The following is a 15,841-nucleotide window of genomic DNA, read 5'->3' as shown; positions in this document are numbered from 1 at the left end:
AGATGTCCATATTCATTTTTCCAGAGCTCTGAGGCCTGGGACTGCTGTCCGAGTCTAAAGAGTAATAAATAAACAGTGTGACTATTACCACAGCCTCAGGATCGCTGACCATCTTAAGCCCCAAGCAGGAAAAGTGTTAAGAAGTATTTATCATATTTTGATGTGTGAACAGGAAAAAAAAAAAAGGAAGTTCTTTAAGCAGGAGCTGTCATGATTTAACTTGTATTTTTCTATCATTGCAGGGCTCATTCATATTAATGGTTTATTTGACCTGGTGTCTCTAAATGGACTAGTAAGTATGGCTTAACTGATTCATTACCAGCTTTGGGTACCATTTGCAGTGATGATTAGGCCTAATTTCTTACCCAAACAAACAAACAAAGTTTAAGATTAACATATAACCAAAGGAATCCCTGAAGACAAAAACTTTGACCATCACTTTGCTTCCTCATCCTAAGTAAACAGATTCTGCATACCAACCTAAGTGAGCCACGTACACTCCTGGGTAGAAAAACGGTAGAGTTGGGAGGTGGAGGAGGATAGCCTGAAGGTGAATATGCCTTGTATCAACAGAAATTTCTTTGCTGTAATTAACTTAGCCCTCACTTACATTACACTTACCCAAAATCTCAGGTGGTGTATTTGTTATCTATGGCTGTGTAACAAATTACCCCATAACTCAGCAGCCTGAAACAACACACATCTATTATCTCACAGTATCTGTGGGTCAGGAGTCCACATGTGGCTTAGCCACATCTTCCGTCTCACAGCTCTGTAGTCAAGGTCAACAGAGCAGTCATATAAAGTTTCAACCAGGGCAGGATCTGTTCCCAAGCTCACTCACATGGTAAATACTTTGCTGTATGTACCTATGTACATATGATAATGAGACAATTCTAACAAATATTGCTAGTACCTTTTCTAGTAACTGGACAAATGACTCACCCTGAATTTACATCTGCTCACCACTCCCCTTCCCTCGCTCCCTGCTCCCTCCTTCTCCCCACACAGGCCTTCAATCAAGGATAAATTTATTTTTATTTTATAAAAGACTGAGTCAGAAGCTTATGTAGAACCGGCCTCCGTGTATCACATGTGAGTTCTACAAAAAAAGAAAAAAAAATGCTTGTAATGCAATTCTTTGTGAGTTTTCACTTGAAATTGTACTAACAGATTAAAGACTAAAGAGGGAGCAGTCCCTTGCACAGAAGAATGTCAATGGCCTCTGGACACTAAGTCATCAATCTCTCCACAAACAGGTGTCCACCCTTTTGCCAACCAATTCATTCCACCCAAGAGATCGCCGGAAGAACAACTGGACTAAATGTGAAGCTGCAGCTTTTGAAATAACAAGGAAAGGCAAAGCCTCTTAGGACAAGATGTGTTTTATTTCTCCCATACTTTTCTGTTTGTTGAAGCTCATCAAATCCCTCCACCAGTCAAAGGACCACGGAGGTGGAGCTGGGGATTTGCGGCAGCATCATTCAGGACAGACATCCTGCAGATGAGTAATGTGGCAAGTACAGCAGAAGGAAGTCTGGGCCCCAGGATGAGCCACATATGGAAGTTTCTTCCCTAACCCACTGCCCCCACTCTGGCCCTTTTGCCCATCATGAGGGAACTTCCACCAACATTTTCACTCCCCTGCCAATGGCTGTAACATCACATTTTAGTTTTACTGAAAAACTCATTTCTGTTTTATTTATAAAACCTACTAATTATTTCTTTGACTAATTAGGTAATAGATCTGATGGTCACATATAACCTTTTACTGATGACTCAGTCACCAGTGACCTCAGGACCACTGAGTGTGTGTGTCTACTTGTTCCTGGTCAAAATGGCCTCAAATTTTTGTGCCTGTTTGCTCATGTACTACTTCCTATAGATTTGTGCCCTTCTCTCAGAACTGGGTTTTGGCAGTCATTTCCACATATGGTTAATCCACCTGACTAGAATTCTCTCCTGTATGCAACACACAGATATATATACTCTCACACACTTCTCATGAATGTAGTGTTTCCCATAAGATGTGGGCTTAGAGTGAAATACACAACAACAACAACAAAAGATAACTATGCAAAATGAGTTTAAAGGTTCTGATTAAAGATCTCACAGTCTCTCTCCTATGATTTTCCCATCTTTACCTTTATTATTAATTTGCATGGATTCTTACTTATAGTTAAATAGCTTTGCTCCTAATAGCAAAAATAGGTGAACTCCTATTAGGAGTTTTCCTAATAGGAAAAATGCTGAACTCTGGATGCGTGATTAAAGTTCAATTTATCCCTTAATTTTATGTGTATCTAATAGAGGTTGGTGTGTGTAGGTGTGCTGCTTTGTGTTTCCTCTGCACATCTCCCACTCCATCATCTGGGATAGGAACACTGAAGACATTACTGACTCATCACCCTCCCTTACTCCTCACATCTGATCAGTCACCAAGACCTTATGATTTCACTTAGACAATATTTCAGCTCCATCTCTCCTGGCATATTCTCTTGGCTACTGCTACATGTATTAGTTTGCTGGGCTGCTGTGATGTTTAATTTTATGTGTCAACTTGACAGTGTCATGGGGTGCCCAGATATTTGGTCGAGGACTATTCTGGGTGCGTCACTGAGCATGTTTTTGGAGGAGGCTAACATTTGAATTGGTAAACCAAGTAAAGTGGATTGTCTTCCCCAGTATGAGTGGCCCTAACCCAATCAGTTCAAGGCCTAAATAGAACAGAAAGGGCGACCTTTTCCCAAATACAATGGAAATCCTCCAGCCTAACTGATTGAGGTGAGACATCAGTTTTTCCCTGCCTTTGAACTTGAAATGAAACACCAGCTCTTCTTGGTTCTCAAGCCTACTGGCCTTGGACTAGAACTTCTACCATCTGCTCTCCTGGTTCTTAAGCCCTTGGATTTAAACTGGAATTACACTATTGGCTCTGCTGGGTTAAGAATGTCTTGGCCTCCATAATTATATGAATCAATTCCTTAAATAAGTTTAGTGAGTAGATAGATATAAACAAACAGACAGACAGACATATCCTGTCGGTTCTGTTTCAATGGAGAACTCTGACTAATATAGCTGCCATGACAAAATACCACAGAATAGGTGGCTTAAACAACAGAAGTTTATTTTCTCACAATTTTGGAGGCTGGAAGTCCAAGATCAAGGTATCAGCAGGTTTGGTTTCTCTTGATGGCCACCTTCTCATTGTGTCCTCTGGGCATGCCCATGCTTGGTGCATCTCTTGGGTCCTAACCTCTTCTTCTTATAAAGACATCAGGCAGATTGAATTGGAACCTATCCTAACAGCCTCATTTAACTTAAGTACTTATTTAAAGACCATATCTCCAAATACACATTCTGAGGTACTTGGAGTAGGGCCTCAACATAAGAAATTTGAAGAGACACAACTAAGTCCATAACGATATGGTTGTTGTCTTAGCTTACGGAAATAGTCTTCTATCATTTTTCCTTCTTCCACTGTTGCCACCTTCCATTCCATCTATTATTAGTTATACTTCTAAAATCCAAATCTGATCAGGCATTGTCTGTTTCATTTGGTCTCATACATCCTTAATGCTTCATTGCTTTTAGGACACAGTTGAAAGTCTCTAGCCAGAAACTACCACCATATTCTGGGTCTTGTCCCTAACTACTCTTTTGTAGCTTCATCTCTCAACATTCTTGCTCACTTGCCCAATATCCTATTTGTAGTCACTCAAAACAACTCTCTGAAGAGAACATTTTTTTTTCAACTATATCCTGTGAGATTTGCAGCCTCCCTGAATACATAGCTTCTGGCCATTGCTGCATAATCATCAGTGGATGTGAATCTTTTTTTCCAGACAGATTAACACTCCAATATTGCTTTTTGTCCAAATAATGAACTGTACTAATTAGTTAACCCGTTAAATATTTGTTGGGGACCTACTTTCAGTCTAGCCCTTTCCTAGGGACTAAACTTCTCTGTCTTGAGAGGTGGGAAGTATACATGATCTAAAAGAAATAATAATACAATTCATACTCTCTTGGCCTTCTCCCAAAGATGGCCAACAGAGATAACTCATTCAAATCTACTGATAAGGATTTGGTACAATCAAAGGTTTAAAATAAATTGAAAAATACTGTCTCATGGAATAGCAACTTTTCTTCCAGCATAACACACACAACCAACCAGTAATAGCCAGCTCTTGTAGTCCAAGTCTTGCCACCTAGAAGTAACATCTAGAAATAACATGACTGTGACAGTGTAAAGACTCAGACTGTTTATCAGGACAGTGATTTCAAAAGCTTAGTGTAGGTGGATTTATTGGACCAATAAGCCACCACTGCCATATTCTATAATAAAGTAATATAGATCCCAAAGAAACCTGGGGAGCTACATTTTGTGCATATGGTTATGTGAGTAGGGGTGATGTACTTGGGGGATACCCACTACCTGAAATCTACACACTGAAACTTCTAGTACAACTTCAACACCTTAAGTTAAATTAAGGCAGCAAAATGCCATAGTTAATTTCTCCTCCCCCATCAAAACAAGCCACAATATCACTATTGTTAATTGTCTGAACAAGCTGCTTACATGGAGAAATAATACCATCAGAAAAGAGATCCACAGTGCTTCCTTGGATTTCCTATTTTAATTTTTTTTTTAAGATGTTAAGGTCAGTTGAGTAACATCTCACCAAAAGGAAGCAGCCTTTTTTTGAGTGTTAACTAATTGACCAACCTAAACAGAGCAATTGCAAGTTAGGGGTTCTATGGGGAGAAGATATATGCAAGGAGATGTGAAGAAGTGCTATTAATTGGTTAAATATTGCCATTATAAGGTGCAAGGGAGAACTGATGAAGTCATGGTAGAAAAAAAAATCTTACTAATAATTTCCAAGCTGTCAGCACAGAGACCATAACTACCATATACAGAGAAAGTATGCACACATGATATATTAATTTCTGGGTGAACGACCAGACCACATAGCTCTGGGTGTTCTAAAATGTGAAGGCAATTGTCCTAGTATCGTTGAAGTGATAACTCATGTAATGTTGCCCTGTTAGGATGACGTTAATAGGGGCTGAAGTGGGAATAACATCTCCAGAGAGTCCCGCATGGTCCAAATGATGGTGGCGCCTGTGAATTTTTCTGGTCCATGGCTCAGCTACAGGGCCATGGTATTGAACCTTCTGTTTTGAATGCATCCAACCTTGAATATGAAATGATGGATCTCCTTAGATTTTAAGCCCCCGACACTTTATTCCATTAATAAATATTCATTTTCCTTTTCTCCCTCCAGTAGCATTTTCTCATCAATCATGGCTGAAGCCACAGCTGTGAAAGCCCTTTATCCGTTACTGTTCATCTCTACATGATTCTGTGCATCTTTCCAAAATTATGAAATTATCGAAAATTGGGTGCGAACCTTTTGTTTGGCGTGGTTTTTTAATCGCCGTTGAGTCTGTGTTTATTCCCAGAATGAAACCACTTTGTTATTTTTTTCTTCATTTTCTTCCAGTACATGTATAAATCACTCCATTGGATTCTACTGTCTTGTAAAAATAAAAACGATCCCCAAATGTTCAAGAATTACTCAGGGACTATTCAGTGTTCAATATGTCAAAGCAGCCAAGACAGACAGTCAGGAAGAAGATTAGAATCAATGAAGAAAAATCCATCCCGGGCACAAGTCGTCCTGCTGCCAGCACTGTGGGGGAAAGGCCTGCTCATTCGGCGCTCTCATTACTGGGAGAAAAAGTCTTCAAGCATGAAACCGGGGAGGAGGCCACCAGCCCTGCTGCCTGAGTTCTTCGGACACATCCATGGTTTATTTTGTCAAAATGGATATTCCTATGGAGTGGCTGTCTCCTGCGCAGTTTTAAAGATCTCCTTTACCTCTCTGCTGCCTCCAGATAGGGAACAGTCACGTGGGCGCCAGCAGGGGCTCTGCCATAACCCAAAAAGCTGGGATACTGAGATCTCCACTTATTCCCTGCTGGTCACAGACATCAGAGGCTCTCTGCCTGGGGCAGACTTTCTGCTCACTTCTGCTGCCCTTCTCATCCTTCCATCCAGTGTTGGATATCATCTGGTCTCCTCCCACCCCATTCAAGCTCATTCCACAACTGGGGGCCTTTAAAAGGTTAACATCTGCCTGGATTTTAAGGATGAAAGCTGGCCCAGGTGTTGATAGAGTTGATAATCATAGATTAAAGCTGAAAAAAATGGGATCGATGAGCACATCGCAACCCGGTATTTCATGAGCACCTTCTGTGGGCACGGCCCTGTGCCAGGCTGCACATTTGCAAAAGCAGCTTCTGGAAACCATAGGGTTACTAGAAGGGTGAAGGCAGGAAAGAAGAGAAGCAAAGCAATTGGGGCAGATTTGCTAAAGAAAGGAAACACTTGGAGAAATCTAGGAATATGCTAGAAAAGATGTCTGCTCCTAATGCATGTTAGACTCCCACAACTGCAAAAGGAATCTCAGCCTTAAATACTGACATTTCCTCATCTGGAGGGGAAGTAAACTCATTTCTTCTGGATGAAAGACAGGAACTGCTTGAACCCCACTCCCAATCAAAAACCCTAAATTCTGAGGCACCTGGGTGGCTCAGTGGTTAAGCGTTCAACCTCTGCTCAGGTCATGATCTCATGGTCCTGAATTCAAGCCCCACATCGAGCTCCACACCAATAGTACAGAAACTGCTTGGGATTCTCTCTTTCTCCCCCTTTCTCTCTGTTCCTACCCCCCCTCTTGGCATGAGCGCGCTCTGTCTCTCTCTCTCAAAATAATACATTAAAAAAAAAAACCTCTTTAGACCTGAGTGACAAGGGAGATGTATCATGTCAGCTTCCTCATTAACAAATTGGAAATGCAAGATGTAAGAGCAAGGAAGATAAAAAAACAAGCCCAAAGTTAGGCACCCAAGTGGTCATGTGACCAAGGCTAGAAGCCACATCTCTGGGTTTTCATTCCTAGACTCTTTCCCCACATATCTTAAGTGGGGATGATATGGGCAATGGGTTTCTCCTTCCTACTGAAGCTAAATGTTGAATACAGCTTCCATAAGCCTGAGAAATAGAGCCAGGATGGCTGCAGGACTTAGCCCGGAGAGCCCGTGGCATGTTATGGAAATACAAAGCTTTTAACTGAGACTGCCACAATTTTGTCTCAGGTGACACGAATACCTATTATGGCTTTGAGTACATGCCTTGCAGCTTTACCCTGATTTCTGCATTTGTAAAATAAGACAGAGAACCTACTGCTCTTACAAAGATGTTGGATGACCAAATTAATGATTAATTATGAGTACACAGAATTTCATGGAGATTACTCTTCAGTTAACATTATTACTCTCAAAAAACCTGTTGTTATAATTATGTGTCCAACAAGTAGGACTAAATATTGAAAGGTTTTTTTTAACTTAAAAGATGACAAATATAATCTGAAGAAAACAAATGTAGTAAAAGCTCATAAAGCATTGTGCAGTTATGCTTTACATGCACAAATCTCCAATACCAGATGCCCAGTGAGACAGCTGCTGACAGGCTTTCAGTTCTCCACAGCACGGCCAACAAATACAGACTGCTGGCACCCTCCCCAACCAGCTATGAAGACACCAGAAGAGAAAAAAAGAAGCTTGTGTATTTAAGGGGGGAGGGGGAGTACTCAAAAATTAAAGTGTGTGTGAAGTTTCTGGGGAGACAGAAGATTGGTAGTTGAGTTTGGGCAGTGGCCTAACAAGGGGCAAGCCAGGACTCACTTAGGAAATATCTGATTTACCACTCTGAGTCCCAGTATGGCCCCAGCATATCATTTTTGGGCTTGTTTTAACACAAGGCTTAATACAAGAGTGCAGTTGTTTCTATCTCCCCAGTTAGCGTACCAGAGCCGGCGCGGGGTGGGGAATGCCCTACAGTAGGGAGCATGGGGAAATTTTCTGGGAAAGAGTACAAGGGATGATTAAACATAAATATCGACACCAGAGCCTCCACATCTTCCTAAACTCACGAAGAGGAAAAATCTAGGACCTAAGGTTTGCTCCTCCATACTAGTCAAGACAGCTGGTGGTCCCGAGGGTATTAAAGACAAGCTCATAGAGAAAAGTGAAGTATCTGAAGACAATATACACCATAAAAAAAAAGACAACAAATGGACCAACCAATAGCAAAAGATAGAATACACACCAAAAGGAAAACAGTTCTTAAATCTACTTGGACTTTATTTTCTTATAACAATGAGCTGATTTTTTTTTTTTGAAGCTTTACTAAATGATCTATTCATTCTTCCACTGGTTTGTGATGATATGTCTGTCATATACCAAGTTCAGACATATACGTGGATTAAAAAAAAGTTGTGAATGGCAATAGTATTAAGTTAACAGAGAAAATGTAGTAGAACATATATTTACGTAAGATTGGACAGGTATTTACCTTATAGTGAGAAAGGCTTTGTTAAACAAAACTCAAAATACATAAACCATGAGGGGAAAGCTAAACAGAAAAAGATTCCTGTACCTCAAATGTTACTCTGTGCAGAGCCAATAATAAGAAAAGCCTGGAAGAAGATATTAATAAGGAATTACTGTTTAGATGTATGAAGAATTTCTATAAATCATCTAGAAAAGATAATAAACCCAATACAATATAGACAAAGGATAAGAATAGGCAACTCAGAGGGGATCCAAAGACTAATAACAGATGCTCATACCCAGTAGTTATCACTGAGTATCACTTTGCAAAACAAAACCTGATAAGTAGGAAAAACCAAATGTTGCAAATAGAAATATCCATGCACTGCTGGTGGCTTTCTGGAGAGCATCCGGACAAAACTTAGTGAAATTAAACATACACATAAACCATGGCCCCCAATCATGCCATCCTTGAGTGGACATCCCAGAGTAACCCTCTCACAGACATTTATGAGGATGGCCACATTATTTGTGACAGCAGGAAGTTGGAGGCAACCTAGATGCCCATGACCAGAGCATAGATACATGAAACGTGGTATAAGCCCACGGTGAAATACTCTGTCTGCAACAGCCAGAAATCGTCAACTAGTTTTGCATAGAATAACATGGGAGTAATAAGTAAAAAGAGAGGGATTTAATCAATGTTATTTATATGAATTAAATATACATAATAAAAGATTTTTTTAAGCTACACAGCTTATATAAATTAATGTGGAAGTTGAATTGGGAGGACATACACTAAATACACTGGAGAGAGTGTATTTAGGGAGGAGGAAGGGGAACTGGAGTTAGAAAGGAAAACAATTAAAATTAAATGCAACAGAAGAGGCAACTTTCCTGAATAACAGTACTACACTATTCACCTGTGCACATATTGCCTCATTGGTCCAGTAAAAACATGCAGAGTACCTTCCTGTGCCTTGTAAGAACGCTAGGATCCCATAGGTGGATGGCAGAAAGTTTCCTGCCCACAAGGTACTTCACATTTGTGAACTGAGGAACAGAAGCACCAGTTGTTTGTAAATGTACTCTGGGCTTCTATGATTCTAAGAGAAATGAAGACGATGGTGATTACAACCAGGACGACATATCAGAAGTGACATATCCTAAGATTAATCACTCCCAAACCTCACCAGCATATATACTTAAATGAATTTAGGCAAACTGGATTTTGAAGCTTGGTAGATGTCCTCTGCAAACAGACTCATGGGAACATGGAAATTCCCTGCAGGAGGACCTCTAGTTATCTGGTGCCCAGCAGCATTTCTCAAGCCCTGCTCTGTCCCCCACATGCACACGGCACTCAGACAGCAGCAGATGTAGAAGACATAAAATACCACATGATCAGTTAATTCTTCCCAGTGTTATCCCTCATTAGATTTCTCCCCTGGAGCCAAAATACAGCCCAGGCCACTAGTGCTGGGCTGGGTTCTGTTTCCTAGGAGTAGATCCGTCTCTAACCCAGGTGGCCAAAGGCAAAAGATGAATTCCTTCTAAAAAGGAAAAGGGCTAGTCGGTGTAAAAGGAGTGCTCCAATCAACCCCTTGCCACTTGGGGTCCTACCTTCAAAGCTAGTCAGGAGTAATGAGTTTTGATGACATCTTATCATGCAATCTGCATTTTCAGGACAAAGCGACAGCTTTGCAATGTCAGAAAGTGGCCCGGCCTGGAGTGTGTGTGCGTGCTGGTACTAGAGGTGGTGGGGGGTGGGGAATAGAGAGGAAGTTAGAATATCCTTGGGAGACAGCACCTAACCTCAAGTTTGGGGCTGAGATATCTCAGCCTTAAAGATCCTTCTCAGAACTTGAATTTGTCAGGAAGGGGGCTAATTTCCTTAAAGACTATGCCATTTGCTATTTTCACCTTTCATAGACATGAAATATCCTGGGTCCTTCATTTGTCCCACGCTCCTTCCTTCCTCCTTCTCACACATTTTCTGCTGCTTCTAGATAGGGGATACAATAAAAAACAAAAACAAAAACAGACCAATGGATACTGGTTGAGGCTGCAGGTGGGCAAGGATTTCCAGAAGAAAACATGGACATTTTCTCCGGGTCAGTACCCAGGCACTTAAAACCTTCAAAGATTCTGAAACATCACAATACCTTCCAGTGTTGGCAAGGGTATGAGGAAGAGAGCCCTGTCACAGCAAATGGCAATGCATTTCAAGCATTTTATATATGTCCACAACCTCTGGATCAGTAATTGCTCTTATGGGAAATTATAGACAGGGAATTATCAGAAATATGGGCAAAGACTGACATTTAGGAATACTTAATGCAACATTTTGTACATGACCCACATGCCATCTGAAGCCTCCCTGTCTTCTGAAAATTAAATAAAATCATCCCAAGACTCTATCTCGTAGCCTGTGGAAATTCCAGCGTCTTCCTCAAGATTTCTGATGATTCTCTGTGCATAATCTTCAAGTTCATGTAATGAGTGAACCCTAAATCTTCCCAGCATTAATCTAAATTCACAGCTTTATATGAACTGAGATCAGGGAATACATTCCCTTTCCTTGACATTCTCTCCAAAACAAACAGGTGGAATTTATATACGCTCAGTCTTCAGAGACGAATCAGGAAAATGGAGGGAACATATACCACAGGAATATAAAGATGTTAAGTTTTAAAACTAAAAAAAAAAAGAATGTTTTTTAATTCTCAAAAACTTTCTTCAGCGTTCCAATTCCCCTGTAACGTCACTCAACTTGCTGTCCTTTTTTTTGTTTGTTTGTTTTAATCTCTTTTCTCTCTCTCTGTCTCTCTCACTTCTCTGTTTACTCCAACCCCATATTTTACCTAACACCATAAACAGAGCAATGTAGCGCTCTCCTCTTTGCTATCTACAGATAGATCATGCCCTCATGGCCACACCAAAAAGCCTAAAGAGATATTTTTCTAAAGATGGTTAAGAATGATTTCCTTCCTAACAAGGATATGCAGAGACTCTTTGTCAGCTGATGTTATCATGCTTCATGTGATGTCTGGAACTGTGGCAATCATTTTGTAACCATGGGGAAAAAATGCAAGAGCCAAGAATGGAAGAGTACAAAGGGCCTGGGAGCTAAAAAATGTAACCCTAGAAGGAATTACTACCACAATTCTTTTCATAAGAAATAATAAGCATTTCTGTGTTTTATCACTATTTAAAACATTTTTAGACAAATGCATCAACTCAACTCTGACACGATGATCCCATAGGTTAAGGACTCAGTCCCACAAGACTGACTCCCCCCTTCAGACACCTGTTCAAGCCCTGGTTATCCTCTTGCTTCTGGCCACCTGGCTGTGGTCAGAAGTTACAGTGACCCCTCTTTAGGTTTGACTGATTTGCTAGAGTGGCTCATGGAAATGACAAAAACATTTCAACCTGGAAGCTCTCCAAATTTCTATTGGGATTTTATGGAGGATTCCTCATGTAGGTATGATTAATTATTAACTCTATTTCCAGCCCCTCTCCCTTCTCTGGACAAAGGCAGGGAGGGCTGAAAAGTCCAAGCTTTTAATCATGGCTTGGTTTTTTCTGGTGAGCAGCCCCCATCCAGGAGCCCACTAAGAGTCACCTCATTAGAACAAAAGACACTGCTATCATGCCAGAAATCCCAAGGAATTTAGAAACTCTGTGTCAGGATCCAAGATCAAAGACCAAATATTAACATAAGAGATGTCCCTAGCGCTGTTATTACTTAAGAAGTTACCAGGGTTGGGGGAGCTCTGTCCCAGGAACTGGAGCAGAGACCAATACATGTATTTTTTATTATCTCACAAGCATACCTTTACTTGCAGCCAAAGGCTTCTTAATAGATGCATTATACATCACACTCTTAATATTGATAAGCCTCAGGGTTCCCATCTTTACTAAGGGACTAACAATAGTAATTTATTATATTCAGTTCTTATAGAGATATATTGATCTGATGCCTCCATATAGTAAATAACCTCTACATGTTATACTTGTTATTCTTCCATTAATTAATTCATTCCCTGAATATTCTGTCCTAGATAGCATAATGACTACTAGAGGTTCTGAAATGAAAAAGGAAGATGCTTAAGATTTTTATCATTTAGCACCTTTAATAATCTGGCTTTCCCAGCTTCTGTTTTTGACAAATCCCACCAAAAAAACCTTTGCTATGAATCCACTATATTTACATGTTATTCACCTACGATACTAGACTCTTTCTTCATTCTTGTATGTTTGCTGCACTTTCTGCCCTGCTCCTTCCTCCCACTCTGCAGGACCGAAGGAACTTAACCTTCGTTTCCTTACACACCTGCAGAATATACTGTTTATTTTGGTTTCCTCTGTGATCCATAAAATGTGTATATGCTTCCATCAGCACATTTTATGAATACAGATGGGAATTTGATGGTATTAAGGCAAGGGTCCAAAAAAGAAAAAAAAAAATGAATCCTACTAATCAGGGTTTCTGTCCAATGGTAACCCAGGCAGAGAGAGTCTGAAGGAACTGTAGCCGTATGGGTAACAAAGTACTATTCTGCTGTTAGCTCAGAGAGTGTCCCAGGGCTGAATTCAGAGTTCGCTGTCCAGCGCTGAGCTCTCCTCAAAAGTGGGTTAGAGACGTGGGTTTGGTTCAAGCCTCCTAGTTCCACCCTCCCACTTTTGTGAAGTCTAAACTTGGGCCTCCTAGCATCATCTTAGCAGCCATGTAAAGACCAGACTAAGGAGAAAAAGGGATGGTTGGGCACCAAAGAAGTTGCCACTTCAGTTTGCAACTTCTATCGAATATGGCAGAATATAGTGACAGCGATACAAGCTAGATCTTTCTTAAGGACAGGATCTATCCTGGTCTGGCAGCAGGATTAGGTGCCTGGAACAATGATCAGGCATTTTAGCAACTTTTCCTTTCTCGGGATATTTCTGATGAAGGGAAAGGAGACTAAAGCTTCCTTTCCCAGTAGTATGTGTATGACTGCCTTTATATATTTATGTGTTTGCTGCTTGTAGTAAACTATGTTCCTATTCAACAATATTTACTGCCTTCCCTACACCTTCCTGCTTTACTGCCTGTGGCTCTCTTGGCCAGTGAAGTGTGTGCTTCTAACCAGATGACAATACTCGTGGTTGGAAGCTTCAAGAGTAGCACTTGCTTCACCAAACTCTATTTTCCCACTATCAAGGTAACCAGCAATGATCTAGAAAGTAGCTGCTCCATCATCCTGGGCCCTGGGGTGAGGAAGGGAAGGACACAGAGCAGAGCCTCAGCCACCCATCAGCAGGTAAGTGGTGTGAGTGAGCAGTACAACAGCTGTTCTCAAAGTGACTAAGAAGTTCCAGATGTCTATTACAGCAGCACAACCTGGCCAGTGCTGGTGGCCCCGGGAGTCCCTCCAGGATTGAAAATATCACCTTGTCATCAGCCTAAAACAAAGCCCAGAACATATGCATGCTCAATGGACTTGCTGAACAAGCTGATGAATGTTTTTAATCAAAACTATCATTTTCTTCAGTGAGCGGCAATATAGCACAGCAAAGGAGATTAGACTTCAGAGTCTCAGAGACTCACTTTAAATCCCATTTTTGCCACATACCCGTTGTGAACCGTTAGGCAGCCCAACTTTCTAAGTCTTAATCTCCTCTTTTAAGAAGAAGTTTGTTTGAAATGCCTTCCTTCAAGGGCTTCCTGTGAGTGTTAAATGAGATAACATCTATAAAGAACCTGGTATGTTGTCAGGACATCATAGATGCTTAATACCTTAAGTTTATTGTAAAAGTTATTGGCCAATTGGCCATTTTGGTTTTGTTGTTTTTATTCAAAAATGGTACACTCAGTAGCAGTGGAGGTAACAATACATTACAGATACCTCTGCAAGATAATCAATAGTACTGAATAATTGACTGGTTGGGCAGGAATGAGAAAAAATAAGGAAGAGGAAAAATAGAGGTTAATTACCAGATTTGTGAAGGAGATGGGTGGGCACTGCTATCTGATCTAGATAGAGCAGACAGAACAGGTCCTATGTGACTGGGCTTGGTTGGCAGGAGAGGTGTATGGGTTGTAAATTCAATTTTAGGTTTCCTGGGTTCCAGAGGGCTATGAGTCATCCACATAGAGTTGTTAAGTTGATAACTAAATCCACAGGTCTGAAATGTAGGAAACATATAGGACTACACATATGTTTGTTAATTAAATGAATAGTTACATGCAGGCCAAGAGAGGTAAGTTACCACTAAATAACTTCTGCGGTAAGCATAATTCATATTTCATGTGTACATTTTTGCATAACCAATTGTCCATGGATAAAGGGATTAGCCTACTTTGCACCTGATTTGCATATGTCCTATTCTGAGAGGAAGAATTTTTTATTATTGTGAAATTTCAGGTTTACATTGAAGGAGACCCATGGCCATTTAACCAAATACAAAGATAGTTACTAAAGATAAACTATTTGGGGAAGTATGAAAGAACTAGCCTCATGAAGCAAAATTTTCAGGTGCTAATCCTTTGGTAGTGATGTTTGTGAGTTTTCAGAAGCATCTTAATCAGTACTAGTTATTAACCACAGATGGAGATGGTAGTTAGAAGATAAAGTGACTTTCCCCAAATCATTAATTCAACAACTATCTTGTTTTATTTTTTTTTGTCAACTCTAAGAAAGGCACTGCCCTGGTCATATTGTGAGACGATAAATTAAAACCAGAGGTAGTTCTTCACTTTCATGGCTTCAAATGGGCTGATGATAAAGAGGATTACTACTACTGGGTGGTCCAGGTTAGGCTCCATGGTTGGGGGAGTGGGGAACAGTCACTTCCAACTGAGCAGGCCAGGTGGGTCCATGTGGAGCCTGTGATTTTTGAGCTGCTTCTTAAAACTTAAACATCTGTATATGCGGGGAAAACGGTTTGAAGAAGGCATTGTAAAGGGGAGAATGACAGGAGCAAAGGTATGGAGGTGGGGAAGAGTCAGGTACTTATGCAGAAGAGTAAAAAACTCAATTTGATTATGATTCAATATTAAGTAGTGAGCAAGGGGACAGAAAATGTAGATGAGGGCCAGATGGTAAGGAATTCTGACTACTAGGCTAAGGAATGTGATCTTTATTCGATATTAGATCCTAGGACTCCATTGTAAGAACTTGAGCAGAAGAGAGACTGACTCTTAGAAGGAACTTCCAAAGAATGATATCCGGGGACTTTCCTGGGGATAATTTTTCTCATCGTAAAGTCAGAGAAATAGTATTTACTGCACAAGGATGGTTTTAAATGAGATAACCTATATAATGTGTTGGTTGGTAATAGGTTCCCTTCCTATCCTCTTTCCTGAAAGTGACCTGATAATATCCACCTGCTCCTCATTAAGACCCCAAGGGCAGCAACTGCAACAACACAGAGATATTAACAAGGCCAGGTG

The sequence above is a fragment of the Panthera tigris genome, chromosome A3 (genome assembly GCF_018350195.1).
Source record: "Panthera tigris isolate Pti1 chromosome A3, P.tigris_Pti1_mat1.1, whole genome shotgun sequence".
Taxonomy (NCBI): Eukaryota; Metazoa; Chordata; class Mammalia; order Carnivora; family Felidae; genus Panthera; species Panthera tigris.
This window is presented reverse-complemented; position numbering follows the sequence as displayed.